This window comes from Pongo abelii, chromosome 21 (genome assembly GCF_028885655.2).
Source record: "Pongo abelii isolate AG06213 chromosome 21, NHGRI_mPonAbe1-v2.0_pri, whole genome shotgun sequence".
Taxonomy (NCBI): Eukaryota; Metazoa; Chordata; class Mammalia; order Primates; family Hominidae; genus Pongo; species Pongo abelii.
Genome location: NC_072006.2, coordinates 29,905,406 through 29,918,776, shown reverse-complemented (window position 1 = coordinate 29,918,776; position 13,371 = coordinate 29,905,406). Strand labels below are relative to the sequence as shown.

At 46.5% G+C, this 13,371-nt stretch overlaps 1 long non-coding RNA gene across 1 annotated transcript; it reads right to left on the bottom strand.

The window, feature by feature from the left end:
• Positions 1 to 372: 372 nt before the first annotated feature.
• Positions 373 to 9,850, bottom strand: LOC129052095 (uncharacterized). Its single transcript, XR_008516861.1, has 4 exons — positions 8,233 to 9,850; positions 7,465 to 7,608; positions 3,822 to 3,930; positions 373 to 909 (listed from the first exon to the last, which is right to left on the bottom strand). It is a non-coding gene; the product is annotated as an uncharacterized LOC129052095 (long non-coding RNA).
• Positions 9,851 to 13,371: the final 3,521 nt, after the last annotated feature.

Here is a 13,371-nt window from a genome sequence, read left to right as displayed (position 1 = left end):
TGCGAGCCACCCTGGGACATGGAGATCTCGAGCTCTACCCTCCGTGCAGGGAGATTCCTTTCGGAAAAAATCTCTGGCAGAGTGGGAGGGTATAGGGGCCAGTTACATACAGGCTTGCTGCTAGGACCCCTTAGCCATGGGCAGGGTGGACACAGTGACCAGGGCCAGGAAACTTACAGGCCCACAAAAGAGTGTCAATTTCAAAGTCAGGAGAAAAAAAATTGAACTATATGATATTAATATATTTATCATTATATCAGTAACTCATAAAATCAAACTTCAAACTTTTTTTTTTGAGACAGAGTCTTGCTCTGTTGCCAGGCTGGAGTGCAGTGGCTCCATCTCAGCTAACTGCAACTTCTTCCTCCCAGGTTCAAGCCATTCTTCTGCCTCAGCCTCCCGAGTAGCTGGGACTACAGCCACCCACCACCACGCCTGGCTACTTTTTTGTATTTTAGTAGAAACGGGGTTTCCCCATGTTGGTCAAGATGGTCTCAATCTCCTGACCTCATAATCTGCCCGCCTTGGCCTCCCGAAGTGCTGGGATTACAGGTATGAGCCACCGCACCCGGCAAACTTCAAACTTTTTAATGGAACAAGGACACACAGGCATTAATCCCCAGTGTCCATCAAAGTTGCAATGCAGCCCTAACGGCCTGGCATCCTTGAAAGGGACATGCATTTAGTAATGAGATATGCTCAGCAGCGTAGTCAGCTGTGTGGTGCATTCTCAGCTGTGCCTCAGCAGCCTCAATGCAAACACCCAGAAGGAGCACAGCCACTTTATCCAGAGGTGAAGTTTTGCAGCAAGACAGCATTCTTAGAGGGAGTTCTCAACAAATGTCAGTCCCCAAAAAGGGAACTGGCTTTATTATGGTCATTAGGATATTCACTCGTAGAGAACAGGACCTGACAGACAAAGCAAAGAATAAATACTAAGATTAGACTAGAAGTATTTGGCACATTTGGGATGAGAGGGAGGCACAATGGGAAAGTGTTGAGTTGAAATCACACTTAGGTTAAATGTGCTCAGTTTTGCCAAGGATCATTCTTGGCCACAGGACTCAGTTTGCTGAGCAGGTACACAACACACAAGGATACAAGCAGCCATTGCACACAGACACACCCATCAGACACAACCTGCTCTCCTCTCCTCCCTGCACCAAGAGGCGCATGTGGCAGGGGTCCTGGTGGAGCACTTCCAGGAGGAGTGTCTGGGGACCCTTATGTGAAGGGAACTCCGTGTCAAGGCACCCCCTTTCCTCAGCCACAATGAGCTCTTGGGAGCTGGGCAATGGTGTGGGAGAGTTTGTGGGGGATAGCAAAGCAGGGGAACCAGCCTGGAATTGTCTCAGAGAAAGACCAGGCCACTAAGAGTACAGATGGAGACATGAGACATCCGAGGGAGGGAGGAGAGGGGACCTCCTCGTGAAATTGGGGCTCACGTAAACCTGCATTAAGCGCTGTGGCAGTGTTCAATAAGAAATGCTGCCCAGTACCAAAGTGAGGCACATACACGCTCAACACCTGAAAAATATCTGTTCTGATTTGTGCTTCAGGAGAAGAGTTAATGTCTCCTTCATCTTTCTCTCTAGCAATCAGCCATGACTGTCTTTTCATTGTCCGTGCTCTCAGCCTACCACCTCCTCCCCCGCCATTGCAAGTGGCTAACACTGGGGATGAAGACCAAGACACCACGGCCTTTCTCCAATACCTCTCAAATCAGCACAGACAAGGACAAACGTCTCAATCCACAACTGCTGAAGATGGACCCTGGCCACATGGAATGGTCAGACACGCCTGCCCAGCTATCTGCAGGCGAAGAGGCTCAGAAGAGGTTTGGGGGCCTGAAGGACATCTTGCTCCCATGTCCATATGGGCAGGCGATTTCTGCTCCATGAGTCAATTTTGCCATATAAAATACTTAATTTCAGCCATTCCAGGGTGCTACAGGATGCACAGCTTCCCATCAGCCCACCTGAACTCCAGCCATGCCATTTTGATACCGGGAATAAGGTCACCTGCTTTCCTGCCCCTTAGGGGGCCAGAGCCATGGAAACAAAACGGCCCTTCTGTTTACCTGTTATATTATTTGTCTGTCATCGTCATATGTTTGGAAAATGCAATTATATGAAAAAAGTTTAGTAATTACAGACATAACAGCAGAAAGACCTCGGAACCAAGCTTATTCTCATGGCCGATTCTGCTCCACCTGGGACTCTGCTGCGCTGCGGGCATCCTATGGTCAGAATCACAGAGGGACCATCAGGGAGGGCCTTCCCAGAGGATGGACCTCACGTGACTGCTGCCTGAGCAAGTGGCACTGGCCACTCTGCCTGGAGACAGGAGTAAATACAGGGCTGGCCAGGAGACCTGCACACTCTGCTACCGGCCTTGTCCATCTTTAGCTTCTAATCTGAAAATGAGGAACACAAAGACCAAGAGAACCAAAGGATGGTTAGCAGGGACCAGAGAAATGCCCTGGGCCTTTCACTCTCTCCTTTTGCAAATTCCCATGTGTGGAAATGCCGTTGGGATAATGAGGGAGCCTGAAGGAGCTGGACACATGAGCAGCCCCGACAGGGCTGGCTCCATCCTCTGAAAATGGGGACCCGTGCCTGGCGTGTGGCCTTACTGGTTCAGTCTTCTGTGCAAAGGGAGGCTGTGAGCACCCAGATGCCCGGTGCCTCCTGCCTGGAACAGGACAGGATCTGGCTGACCCCTGGAAGAATCACATGCACACTTGACTATTCAGGGAGTTCTCGCCCAGCAGAGCTCGCCTCTGTGGCTACCTTGGTCTTGCTGCTGATATCTGCCAGAAAAGGCCTGGACTTGGAGAGAAGCCTGGGATTTACACTCAGTCCTTCCCCATCTGGCTGGTTCCATTTCCTTGGCTCTCTCTGCTGGAAGTCTGTGCTCCTGAACATCGAGTCAGAGGGGGCATCTGAATGCAGGGTATGGGGCATCTGAGTGCAGGGCAGGGAGCCTCAGATGGGAAGAAGTCAGAGGAACCAGAATGTGTCAGAAAATGTGGAGTGATGTGCCTGAGCTCAAAAGTCAGCTGGGCCACAGGCTGGCTGTGTGATCTTGGGCAAGTTCAACCAGCTTCTTTATACCTCTTTTCTTGCCTCAAAATGATAAGAGAAACCACTTCACTAATACACTGAGGGCTGCTATTAAGTTCTACGTACAAAGACCCATGGCAGGCCCTAGGCCCTTCAAGTGAGCACTACTCCTCCTTACAATTTACTGCCAGGAACAACACTGGGCGAGAGAACTTCAGTGGAGCAAGGATTGGCTGAGCATGAGCCAGGGTTGGGGGAAGTAAATAATGGGCTGTTGCCAGGGCCTGAGCCCAACAGAGAAAGGCTGTGTGCAGAGGGAGGGCCTCAGGTCCTGGGGCTCCTCCTGGCCTCTTTCATTCCGACTAGTTCACACCCTCCTCTAACAACGACTCCCACCTCCTTTTCCAGCTCTCCTTGATCCTGCTCAGTGTGGCACCTGCTGTCCCTGGTCCCTTGGTCCCCACCTGCCTCAGTGCCCCCCAGTCACATCTGCTGTTTCTGCCATGGGTCAGTAGACAGGGTAGGGGTGACTGGTGGTGCAGAAGAAATCACCTGAGAGGGGGACCTCAACACGGGCAGGGCACAGACGGGGCTTCCACCAATCTCAGTAAATGAAGATTCTGTCCCTCTGTCCCTGCCATCCCCACATTCTCTCCCTGGTCTCAGTGGCCCTCCTGGGTCTCCAGTTGTCCTCTCTCCCACTCCACACTTTCTTATTACTGTCCTGCTCTTGGATTTCTTTAATAATTTTCCTACCTCCAAGGTCCGCTGATGATCAGTTTCTGCCTGGGGTCACCAGGTGACTGACGATGGTGGGGATGGTGACTTGAGACTCCTGGACCACAGTGCAGGTGAGATATGCAACCTACAGAGTGAAAAGGAACAGTGTCACTGCTGGGTCATTTTGAAGATGAGGCTTAGGTAATGGATTAAAGACTTAAATGTTAGACCTAAAACCATAAAAACCCTAGAAGAAAACCTAGGCAATGCCATTCAGGCCATAGGCATGGGCAAGGACTTCATGACTAAAACACCAAAAGCAATGGCAACAATAGCCAAAAGTGACAAATGGGATCTAATTAAACTAAAGAGCTTCTGCACAGCAAAAGAAACTACCATCAGAGTGAACAGGCAACCTACAGAATGGGAAAAAATTTTTACAATCTACTCATCTGACAAAGGGCTAATATCCAGAATCTACAATGAACTCAAACAAATTTACAAGAAAAAATCAAACAACCCCATCAATAAGTGGGCAAAGGATATGAACAGACACTTCTCAAAAGAAGACATTTATGCAGCCAAAAGACACATGAAAAAATGCTCATCATCACTGGCCATCAGAGAAATGCAAATCAAAACCACCATGAGATACCATCTCACACCAGTTAGAATGGCGATCATTCAAAAGTCAGGAAACAACAGGTGCTGGAGAGGATATGGAGAAATAGGAACACTTTTACACTGTTGGTGGGACTGTAAACTAGTTCAACCATTGTGGAAGACAGTGTGGCGATTCCTCAAGGATCTAGAACTAGAAATACCACTTGACCCAACGATCCCATTACTGGGTATACACCCAAAGGACTATAAATCATGCTGCTATAAAGACACATGCACACGTATGTTTATTGTGGCACTATTCACAATAGCAAAGACTTGGAACCAACCCAAATGTCCAACAATGATAGACTGGATTAAGAAAATGTGGCACATATACACCATGGAATACTATGCAGCCATAAAAAAGATGAGTTCATGTCCTTTGTAGGGACATGGATGAAGCTGGAAACCATCATTCTGAGCAAACTATCACAAGGACAGAAAACCAAACACCACATGTTCTCACTCATAGGTAGGAATTGAACAATGAGAACACTTGGACACAGGGTGGGGAACATCACACACCGTGGCCTGTCATGGGGTGGGGGGAGGGGGAGGGATTGCATTAGGAGATATACCTAATGTAAATGACGAGTTAATGGGTGCAGCACACCAACATGGCACATGTATACATATGTAACAAACCTGCACGTTGTGCACATGTACCCTAGAACTTAAAGTATAATAATTAAGAAAAAAAAAAAAAAGATGAGGCTCAGGCAACACATGTCCCTTAAATCCAGTCTATGAGGGCACCACAAAGTCCTTATTCTTTGCAAATTCTAGCAGAGAGGTTGTACTAGTTTTGGAGAGAGGCCTCAAAAGCAAGATCCTGTTTCTTGACACAGCTTACCCTGGTGAAGCTCCCTGACCAAGCACAAACTCCCAGGTCAAGCACAAACAGCCTTCACCAATGGCACCATCAGCCCTCAAAGAGGAGGTGGCACTAACACTGTAAGTGGGCAGCTGCTATGGTCTTCTGCTGCCTGGAGAGCTTTGCCTCCATCACTGCTGACCACCTGGGGAATTCCCAGGAACTACTCTTCAAAGGTACACTTGGATGCCCCCTCTGCAAAGACATTTTGTTCCCTTACTGTACCTCTGATATCATTTGTTATCCAAGCATTTGCAAATCCACCTGTCTTCTGTGTGTGGCTTTCTATGTGGCATATCTATGGACATTGAGGGTGAAAAACAAGAGTAAGACTCTGTTCTTTTTCTTAGGGAGCTCACAGTTCACTGGATGAGACAGAAGGAAGCCACTGACTCTGAAAGGGAACAGGATGTGGAAAAGATGGGGCAGAGGGGTGAGCACAGAGGGGATCAAAAGAAGGGGGAGAAAGACCACTGTCATCAGTGCAGCCTTTCTGGGGAGCAATGTGCGAGCTGAGCTTTGAAAAAGAAATGAGGTTTTAAAACAGTGTGGGAGGAGAGCCCTCCTGAGATGTATGGAGAGACCAATGCCCCTTCTCCCTGCCACTTCTGCTCCTGCAGCTGTTCCCTTCTTCTCTCTGTCCCAGCTCAGCACAGTCACAAAAACTCTCCAAATCATGACACTCAAAATGCCACATCTAAAAAGAACATCATGGCTGGGTGCAGTGGCTCACACCTGTAATCCCAGTACTTTAGGAGGCCAAAGTGGGTGAATCACCTGAGGTCAGGAGTTTGAGACCAGCTTGACCAACATGGTGAAACCCTGTCTCCACTAAAAAAAAAAAAAAAAAAAAATTAGCAGGGCATGGTGGTGCATACCTGTAATCCCAGCTACTTGGGAGGCTGAGGCAGAAGAATCACTTGAACCTGGGGGGAGGAGGTTGCAGTGAGCCGAGATCACACCACTGCACTCCAGCCTGGGTGACAGAGCAAGGCTCTGTCAAAAAAAAAAAAAAAAAAAATCCGAGTTCTGGGTAGGTGCCTCTGCTTCTTCTGACTTGACCCCCCGTTCCCTGCCCTCTTTGTGTCTCATGTAGTTCTTTCCACTCACTCAACCTCCGAACTCCCTGGACAGCAGATGAATAAAATTGCAACTCTGAATCCCCATCTGCTTGTGTGTGATTTGTATCCTCTGTGAGTCAACAAGGTGAATATATTCCCCATTTTGTTGCGGGATTTTTAAAAACATCTCAGTCTCTGCCCCCTGAGAAAGTAAATTCATTCACCTACAAAGAAAGAAAAGGGACAGCCATCCACCAATTGACTCCTGAGTTTCCCTCTGTACCCTTCAACACTTATTAGGACTTACATGAAACAATGTGACAATTTTTTATTTCTATCAAACTACAGCTTTCTTCCTTGTATCTGAAGAAGCTGGCACTCTCTACACAGAATAGGAGAGCACAGTTTCAACAGTTATTGTATACATCACTGACCATTCTTACTACTCCTCAAAATTCATTGCAGGTCCACCAAATGTTCTGTTTGTTGAAGATTAAATTATAAAATTAAATTTCAACAATATGCATATATAATTAATGAACCCAGAGAAAAGATCAAAATGGTGAGCATATAATATAAATGTGTACATATTACAAGGAAAAAATATGGAAAGCTACTATCATTCTTACTTGTTTTTCTAATCTGTCATGAGGCCATTTTTTTTTTTTTAAGACAAGGTTTCACTCTATTATCCAGGCTAGAGTGGAGTGGCCCCATCATGGCTCACTCCAGCCTGGGTTTCCTGGGCTCAACTGATCCTCCCAGCTTAGTCTCTAGAGAAGCTAGGACTCACAGCATACATAAAAATTAATTTCAAAATGGATCAAAGACCTAAATATAAGAACTAAACTATAAAACTTTTTGAAAAAAACATAAGGGTAAATGTTTGTAGCTTTGGATCAGAAAAATAATTTTTTAAATATGACACCAAAAGTAAAAGTGGCCGAGCATGGTGGCTCACACCTGTAATCCCAGCACTTTGGGAGGCCAAAGTGGGAGGATCTCTTGATCCCAGGAATTTGAAACGAGTCTAGGCAACATAAAGAGACCCCATCTGTACAAAACAAAATTTAAAAATTACCTGGGTATGGTGGCATGTGCTTGTAGGTCTACTCTAGTTACTCAGGAGGCTGAGGCAGAAGGATCACTTAAGCCGAGGAGTTTGAGGCCGTAGTAAGCCATGATTGTACCATCATGCTCCAGCCTGGGTGGCAGAGTGAGACCCCTGTCTCAAAAAAAAAGTACAAGTGACAAAAACAGAATTGGAGTTCATCAAATTAAAAACTTATGACTTCGAAGACCACCACCAAGAAACTAAAAAGACAACCCATAAGATGGGAGAAAAACTTGGCAACTTGTCTATCTGTTAAGGGACTTGTATCAGAATACATAGGGAACCCTTAACAACTCAACAAAAGGCAAGTAACCCAAGTGAAAAAATGAGTAAAGGATTTGCACAGACATTTCTCCAAGATGATACACAAATTGCCAATAATCACATAATTAGATGCTCAACACCATTAGTCACTAGGGAAAGGCAATCAAAAGCAGAATGAGATGCCACTTTATACCCCCTAGAATGGTTATGATAAAATCTACAGACAAGAAGAACAAGTGTTGGTGAGGAAGAAGGAGAAATGAAACCCTCATACACTGCTAGTGGGAGTGTGAAATGGTACAGTCATTTTAGAAAACAGGTTGGTGACCAGGTGTGGTGGCTCACATCTGTAATCCCAGCACTTTGGAAGGCCAAGGTGGACAGATTGCCTGAGCTCAGGAGTTTGAGACCAGCCTGGGCAATATGGTGACACCCCCATCTCTACAAAAAAATAAAAAAACAAAAAATTACCTGCGTGTGGTGGCTTGCGCCTGTAGTCCTAGCAACTTGAGGGGCTGAGACTGGAGGATTGCTTGAGTCCAGGAGGTCAAGGCTGCAGTGAGTCATGTTCGTGCCACTGCACTCCAGCCTAGGTGACAGAGCGAGACCTTGTCTCAAAACAATAACAACAATAAAACCATAAAATAGGTTGGAAATTCCCCTAAACGATTAAACAGAGTTACACTTTGACCCAAAAATCATAGGCCAGGTGTGGTGGCTCATGCCTGTAATCAGCACTTTGGGAGGCTGAGGCAGGTGGATAACCTGAGGTCAGGAGTTCGAAGCCAGCCTGGCCAACATGGTGAAACCCTGTCTCTACTAAATATACCAAAAATTAAACCAGGTGTGGTGGCTTGTGCCTGTAATCCCAGCTACTCGGGAGGCTGAGCAGGAGAATCGCTTGAACCTGGGAGGAAAAGGTTGCAGTGAGCTGAGATCACGCCATTGCACTCCAGCCTGGGCAACAAGAGTGAAACTCTGTCTCAAAAATAAGTAAATAAATAAATAAATAAATAAATAAATAAATAAATAAAAGAAATTATACTCTTACATATATACACAGAAATGAAAACATGTCTATGCAAACCTTTACACAACTGTTCATAGCAGCTTTATTCGTAGTAAACAAAAGTGGAAACAGTTCAAATGTCCACCAGCTGATGAATGGCTAAATGTAATACATGCATACAAGAGAATATTTTTCAGCAAAAAAAGAAGTTCTAGGCCAGGCAGGGCAGCTCATGCCTGTAATACCAACATTTTGACAGGCTAAGAGGATGATGTCACCTGTTGCCGGATAGAGTGTCCTAAATGTGAGTTGTCCAGCCAGGATGTGGCCTGTATGCTGCACCTGCTGTTCTTGGTGTATTGGGCAAGGAATTGAACAAAATGCCAGTGTGGGTACAGATTTATTGAAGAAAATTCTGAGTGGGATTGGGCTTGAGCAAGCGACTGCTCAGGAGCCCCCTCAATTATGGTTTTTATTGAAGAAAAAACCCTGCAACACCTCTCAGTGCCCTTCAGAGGCCTCCAATTGACCACACCTCATAAAGGATTGGCCCGAGACCAATCGGAAGCTGAAGTGGCTTGTTATCATGGGAGCAAGGATGTGGCCTATATACTGCACCTGCTGTTCTCATGCTCATTTAACTGGCTGCACCTGCTGTTCTTCCACCCCTGAGGCACTGGCTGCACCAGCTGAAACCCTGGTTACCCTAATTCCCTATTCTCCTGCCTGATTTCCCTCTGAGAGATATGATCCCCATAAATCTTTATAGGAGGCAGAAGGGCTGAAGATCAGTTTTCTGTAGCTACTTTCTACTGGTCACGGGCATTGTCCCTGCCTATTGAGGATCATGGCTCTCTATCCCTAGGTATTTAGGTGGGTACCCATGGATTGCGGCAAGCCTTGTACATGGTTATAAAAGGTGCAGCTGGCTTGATCTAGTCACAACAGGTAAGTATTTTGGCCTGATTTTGAATTTTGTTCCAAAATTGGCGAAACCCTTATACAAACATCTGTAAGTGAAAGAGCAAAAATCAGTTAACATTTTACACCAGGGAAAATTGGTAGGCATTTACTTATCTTTTGCCTGTCTTTTAAATAGGTAGTTCAGGTCTTCTATGGGTTCACAGGTATAGTGGCTGGTGGGAGTCTCCAGTTCCAGGTCCAGGGCTTCAGATGTTGCAGGCTTAAACCTGGAAAGAGGTATCCCACTATCTAATCCTAGTACTTTGGCCATGGAAGCCATGGCCAACATCAGTGAAAATAGTCCCTTCCATTAGGGTTGTAGTTGTTGAGCAGGTGACTCCTTATTCCATGTTTTAACAAGTACCTTATCTCCTGGCCTGACCTTGGTTTGCTGGTTAGTTCCTGGTGCGGGGAGCCTTTGAGTTCCAAACTCTCACAAGACCTGCTGAAACTGTCCTAGGTTAACTAGGTATTTTATTAATCCAGCCGTTTCTGGATCAGTAATTAGATCATTAGTTAAAATGGCCTCCCATATAACATTTTATATGGGCTTATATTAATTTTTGCTCTTGGAGAATAATTGTTTCTTAAGAGGGCTATGGGCAGTAAGTTGATCCAAGTTTCTGATGTTTCCTGACGTAGCTTAGCTAATGCCAGTTTTAGAGTTTGATTAGCCTTTTCTACTTTCCCTGAGGATTGAGGCCTCCATGCTGAGTGTAAATAGTATTTAATTCTGAGAGCCTTAGCAACGCTTTGAGTTATTTGGGAGGCAGAAGACAAGCAATTATCACTTTGGAGGCTTTGGGGCAACCCAAACCAGGGGATTATTTCCTTCAAGAGAATCTTGATAATCTCATTAGCCTTCTCCGTTCTGGTAAGGTAGGCTTCAACCCAGCCAGTAAAGTTGCTTCATTCTCTCCTCGACTCCAGCTGTCTTTCTGGAATCAGGTGCAGGTTGCTCACAGGGTCTTAGAGTAACTGTCTTCCCAAATCTCACCCTCCTTTGTGATGTACTCCCCCAGTCTTTTTTTTTTTTTTTTATTGGAATCTACTTCTTTGGATGATGCATGCTGGTGTTTTCAAAAGGTTCCTGACTAGTTGTGTCCTTTGTAAAATAATCTGATAATATTTTAGCTTCTTCCTGAATTTTGTAGTGTATTTTTGAGCTTCTGCTAAACCCATTTTTGAGTCTCATGACATTTTCCATGTATGGAATTGTGCCAATAGAAACAAAATGTGGTCATATAGTCTCCCCCAACACTTTAACCAAATTGGTTTACGTCAGACCCTGGCAGCTTCTGCTGTCATTGGATCTCAGTGAGGCCTTTGCACCCATTCCCTCCCTTTGTGATTCATCCACGGACATCTCTCTCCATTGATTTGAGAACCACCTCAGCAATATTCCTTGCCTTATTCTCACTCCATCTCACTGCCTGCTGTTTCTTGTGAAATAAAGAAATGTCCCACACTTTAGAGAGTAAAACAAAAATTGGAGCTTAGAGAGGGTGGACTTGTCAAGAAAACACAGAGCTGTGAGTGTGGCAAGCCCTTAAAACTGGGGCTCAATGACACCGCTGCCTCCCAGGGATCCCTAATGTCTGAGAGTCCCAGTGAGCTGGGATGAACCCAGGGCCCAAGAAGGGCTGTCTGACTCTCCCACCTCCAAAACCACACCCACTGCACATGGCATGAGGCTTCCACGGTGATGGTAAAGAAACCTCACCTGCCACCTCTCCCATTACTGCTGTGTCCTGTTACTGCTGAGTCGCCTCTCATCCCATTCTGTGCTGAGTGTCCAGATGTGATCAATAGAATCAAGGGGAAATGTTCTGAGAGGAAAGGGGCTGGAGTCAGACCAGGGACTTTAAGCTCTGAGCTCAGAGCCTTCAGACCTGGGGAGCTCAACAGCAGTGCCAAGAAGAATGGGGGACATTGGGGTTTGAGTTTATGTTTGGAAGAATACAAGCATGACTTGGAGACTCCTATGTTCTTGTGCAGCAAGCAGAGCTAGGAGCCGCTGGGGGGAAGATTGGTGCTAGAAGATCATGTGAGAACAGGGCAGACCCCTGCATAAATGCGGGGGTCTCGCAGGCACTGCAGATGTTTGAATCAAGGCCCAAACACTGTGGCAGGAGTACTCTCAGGGAACTCAAACATTTATTTTACTAGGGCTTTAACTTAAGGTATCAGTTCTTAAGAAAATCCGCAACATGGGAGTGAAAATCTCATTTAATCGGCTATGAGATGTTACACAGGTGGAAAACTGGGTTAAGTGTGAAATTGTTATCACCAAATTGTTGCAACAAATTACCAATGCAGCAATCATGCATAGCTGTAAGGGCTCAAGTAACGGAGGGGGTGGCCAGCACCCTGGCAGAGGGAGACAGCACAGAAGGTCTTTGTGACTCAGGTCATAGAAAGGAAAATGGTTTTGTGGGCAGGCAATGAGGAAAGGGGGACAGAGTAGCTGTGTCCTGAAGTAAAACCTCTTAGGTGTTATTTGACCATTTGTTTCTCTGTGTGAATGTATAACTTTGATTTTAAAAATAAATAGAAAAGCGCCTCTTTCCTGACAACACCCAATCCCTGAGCCCCACAGATGGCGTTCTGGTTTCTTGCAGGAGTTTCTCATCCTGCCTGCCTGCTCCCTTTTAGGACAAACCCACCAGCAAGCAGGTCTTCTAGCTCTTTGTGTGTGTGTTCTCCTGCTGGTCCCGGCTTTGGCCCCAGGGACCTCTGGGTTCTCTCAGCTGCACTTCCATTCAACCTCAGTGCATAGGACTCTGTGCCTGACCTCCTCCAGGCAGGGCTGCTGCCCCCAGGTGTCCAGCTGGTACGGGTCTCCCGTGGCAGCTCTCCTCTGATGACCGAGTGTGCTGAGGATGCTAAGGCTGACTTGTTGCTGGCACAGCCAAACCTTCTTTGCTGACTGTTTCAAAGACTCCCTAAAGACTCCACGTATTTTCCTTAGAACACAGTCTGGAGCAGTCCCACCCATCCTCTTCCCCTCTCTCCCCCACACTGGGGGTCACACTTGCTTCATGGTCTAGTGGCTTACCCAGTTTTCTCTCATTCTTTTCATTATGTCTGTTCCCTCCTAAAACCCTTGCAATTTAGTTTTGGTGTCTGTTTCTCAGAGGAGCTCGGTAACAGACTCCACACTTTCTTCTCCCAGTCCCTGCTGCCCCTGTGGCAAGGTGGGCAGTTGGGGACAACAGAGCTGGCTTCCCTTGTCCAAACCATAAGCTATCCCTTAGCAAAGTGGAGCGCCCCTCCACCACCAACTAAGGCCTGCATTTCTCCTTGTTCCTGCTAGTCACATCCAGCACATTTGGGCTGTCACTTTTGATGGCAACATTAGATTGGGGCCCACTGTGGTCATAACAGGGGTGGACCAGGTGGCATAGTCTTCAGTCACCATGGAAACTCCGGCATCCAGTGCTAACAGGTGTTTTACAATAGAGGCTCAGATGCTCACGGATGCGGCCCCAATCCTCTGCCCCTCCTTGCAGCTGCTGGGCAGGCCTCCTGGGCTCATCACTGCCTTCTGGCAGGGCCTCAGTGGCAGCTTGCTCTGGAAGGCATCCTGACTCTGGGTTCAGGAGCTTGCTGGGCTTCTGCTTGAAAGTTTGAAGTTA